Below are 4,240 nucleotides of genomic sequence, written 5' to 3' on the forward strand. Positions count from 1 at the left end.
GGGGGATGGGGAGATGGACGAGGACCACATTTTAGCAAAGGTGTGGAAAAACCAATGGAGCCAATCATACTCAGGAATCTATGCTAAGGAAATAGAGATGCTTTCAAAAGCTTGTTACTTAGGTTCTTATATTAGAAAATGGCAAAATTTAAATCCTTATTACAGAACTGTTAGATAAACTTTAGTATATCTATAAGAAATTATACCATTAAAATTGGTTTTTGAAGGATTATTTATTATCATGATAGATAACATGCCTATTTAACATGGACTTTTAGACCACTGTAGCTACAGGAAAACCACACGTTCATTGGATAACAGGACTTGCTTCAGTGCAATTGAAAAATACTGTAATTATAATCTGAAACTTTAGAATTTGAATAGATGAAGTGATCTGTTTTGAGATAGGAGCAGAAAAGAATCATTCAATGCTTCAACAAAAAATTCCACCGCTATGTTCCTTGGATCCCTCTATAGTATTCCAGGTTCAGATGATACGAGAGATGCTTCAATTCAACCATTGAGAGAGGACATCCCAGCTCTCATGATCTCATCAACTAGGAGATGTTGGTAACAATTATAGTGCAGGAGTGAAGAAGCTGTTTCTTTACACAATAGTTATCCCATATGCCTACTTCTGCAGACACCATTGGTTCACCTGTGTTCAAGTTGACACCCACAGGTTGACCTGATTCTGAATGTTCTACTGGAACTTTTACTAGTGTTTCCTGAAGGTCAAAACCCAAATTCTGAGCAAGAGCTTTGGGGATAATGAGCAACGCATCAGCAAATGCTTAGATCCTGCCCTTGACGCTAGATTTGTGTTTCATCAGAGCCTCCGCCATCACCACTTCTACTGCACCAGCCCCGGGAACCACACAGCCATCATCGATAGTATTTTTGATGGCCCTCAAGCCATCTCATATTGCATCTTTGATTTGAGTGAGTGTGTGCTTATTTGGTCCTTTGATCAAGAGTGTGACACTCTTGCACTTCTCAATAAAGGTGAACTTCTCTTCTCCCAACGTGTACTGAAAGACCAGTCCTGTGTGTCCCAAACAATCAGGATTTAAGCCATCTAAAGAATTTAGAGCTACCCCACCACAGGCAAGTGTCAGTCTCTCCATTTCACTCTGCGCATAGCCACTATGCCTTCCTTTGCAAGGGCATCTAAGGAGAAAGAGTCAATTCCTTTTTGATTAATAACAACAAATCCTTTATTGGAATCACCACAGACTTTCTTTTTTAGTTCTATTACTTTTTTTAACTCGATCTTCGATGAATTTCTTTCTGCTTTTAGAAGTTTCTCTCTCTCTTTGTCACTCTTGTAAAAGAAGCTAGAGTTCACATCTGTTTTTTCATATTCTAAAGACACATTGCATGTGAGGATGTACACATCTTTGACTCTTTTCTTTATATCAGGATGCCGTGCCCCATGGTCCAGAATGAGTCTTCTGATTAGGCTTCTATCAGTTTCAGATTTATGTTTTCAACCATGAAAAGGTCTATAGGTTCATCTTGGTTTTTAATGGCCAAAATGAAGTCAACTACAGCCTCTGTTGGGGGTCCTGGTGTGGCCCTGTGGGCTAATGCATCAGACTGCCAAGTCATTTGAACTGTAAGGTTGGTGGTTCAAGCTCACCAGCTGCTCTTTGGAAACCCTATACAGGGTCGCTGTGGGTTGGAATCGACTTGATGGTACTTAACAACAACAACAACAGCCTATGTTAAGATGTCAGCAAGCTGAGCATGAACTTTGGTATGCAAAAATGTTCTGGCCACATCTATCAGAATTTCTCTCTCCATCTCTTTGCTTACTTTGATTTGTTCTAAAAACTGAAGTACCTTTTCCTTTGCAGCTTCAAATTCTTCAGTTATGATTCTGTGATGCAGACTTTCAGAAATGTAGAGGTCCATCTGTTTCAGCTGCTTGCCATTGATCAGGACGTTGGAAGTCATACCATCACCAGTTATATCGTCCTGGGCTGTTGCTACTTTTCTATTAAGGAGGCTATTGGGTGTTGAATTTGCATTTCATGAAGCAGCACATTTCCATTTTTAGTAAGCTTGATGTCTCTAGCACCAGAAACAAGCATTTTCATGGTGCCCTTGGGGCCCAGATTGGTCTTCAGCACGTCCTGCAGCCCCCAGGCCCCGCTAATGTTGAAGAGCTGCCTGGGCTCGAGCCACCTTGGCCTTGGAGTTCAAGGTCTTCACAGCTGACATACTGGGAAGGAGACTGAGAAACTGTAAAGAAAATGTTGGCTCAGCGTGGATAGGAGGTCCCATGTGTCTTTTATGTTGTTTAAAAAAGGTATTTGCATTGAAGAAGTCATTGGTTGGTTGGTTGGTTATGTGCCATGGAGTCGGTTCCGACTCATAGCAACCATGTACAGGGTTTCTGAGGCTGTAAATCTTTACAGGAGCAGAACGACTCATCTTTCTCCCGCGGGAACAGCTGGTAGTTTTGAACTGCTGACCTTGTGGTTTGTAGCCCAATTCATAACCACTATGCTACCAGAGCTCCTTGAAGAAGCCATTGATTTTGCAAAATTCTATCATGCAATCTCTAACATTGTTTCTATCACCAAGGCCATATTTTCCAACCGCTGATACTTCCTATTTGTTTCCAATCTTTGCATTCCAATTACCAGTAATTTTCTATACATCTCAATTACATGTTTGATCAATTTCAGACTAAGGAAGTTGGTAGAATTCTTCAAGTTCATCCTCACTGACTTTAGGGGTTGGTGTGTAAATTTGATAATAGTGGTATTAACTGGTCTTCCTTGTAAGCATATGGATATTATCCTACCACAGACAGTGTTGTACTTCATGACTGATCTTAATATGTTCTTTTTGATGATGAATATGGTGCCATTCCTCCTTAGTTTGTCTTCCTGGCATAGCAAATCATGTGATTGTCAGATTAAAAATGGCCAATGCCAGTCTACTTCACATCACTAATGCCTAGGATATTGATGTTTATGTGTTTCATTTCAGTTTTTACAACTTCCAATTTTTCTAGATTTATATTTCATACATTCCATGTTCTGATTAGTAATGGATGTTTAGAGCTTTTTTCTCTTAATTTTGACTTGTGTCCAATTAGCAAATGAAGGTCCCGAGGGCTTTACTCCATTTGTGTCATCACAGTCAACTCTACTTTGAGGAGGGCAGCTCTTTCCCAGTTGCATTTAACCTTCCTGAGGGCCTCATCTTCTGACACTATATCTGACAATATTCTGGTGCTCTTCATCATGTTTCAGTATTCAATTAACAGGTTCCACTGTTACTCAGAAAGTTTTCAGTGACTATTTGGAAATAGTCCCTCTCTCCTCCTTCTTAGTCTGGAAGCTCAGCTGAAACCTGTCCACCATGGGTGACCCTGCTGGTATAGAAAAGATCCATTGACTAGCTTCCAGCATCACAGCAACATGCAAGCCACCACAGTACGACAAATTGATATGAGTGGTAGGTGTTTCTAATATTTACCTTTACCAACCTAGACTCCTATTGGGACTTCTCAGGATGTTTACTTTTAGACCTTTTTTGTTTGAGTTCATCTTCTGGGTTTTATTACTAACACTTCAGCTTAATTGGACTGGAATTTTATCCAATTACTGAGTCTACTCTGTCTCTCTGTCTGCACTGGCTCAGCGTTCCACCATTAAGTTCAGCATCTTCTTCAACTCTTATTTCCAAAGAGTGTAGCTTCTCCACCATGTGCACTTTATGAAAAATGCCAGTTGCAGCTGTTCTCCACATGAATTCTTCCCTTTGCAAGGTTCAGAACAGTTATCCTTGCTCCTTCTTTGATGAACAAGAGGAATTTAAATCCTCCTCTGGCTACTTCTGATGGAAAGGGGAGCACTCTTAGATTGGATAAACTCTATTTTATGCTACTGACCACTTCCTTATCTTTAAGTTCAGCCATCATGGCTTTTTCTGTTTAGTTGGTTTAAGTCCACAATATGCAGGCTATATTAGGAGCTAAGAGGTAATGTACCAACAAGGATTCCTGTCCAGTTTTAGGAGGAGATGCCTGCCTACCTTAAGGTCCCTTCCAGCTTTTAAATTTCATGCTTCCAAATAAGAAAGTGAAATATTCAACTTTATGGATTGCTAACAGATTCTTGTACTGAAGCATGAGCCACCTCTAGAAGGTCTGATTGGATAAGGGTAAAGTGCAATCGAGTAACATGTGCAATGCATTGTCTTTCTTTTAAAAAAACCTCAT

At 40.1% G+C, this 4,240-nt stretch overlaps 1 pseudogene; it reads right to left on the reverse strand.

Moving 5' to 3' along the window:
• Nucleotides 1-513: 513 nt before the first annotated feature.
• LOC102842618 lies at nucleotides 514-2,226 on the reverse strand (annotated as a pseudogene).
• Nucleotides 2,227-4,240: the final 2,014 nt, after the last annotated feature.

This window comes from Chrysochloris asiatica, unplaced genomic scaffold (genome assembly GCF_000296735.1).
Source record: "Chrysochloris asiatica unplaced genomic scaffold, ChrAsi1.0 scaffold00079, whole genome shotgun sequence".
In the NCBI taxonomy this organism is placed as follows: Eukaryota; Metazoa; Chordata; class Mammalia; order Afrosoricida; family Chrysochloridae; genus Chrysochloris; species Chrysochloris asiatica.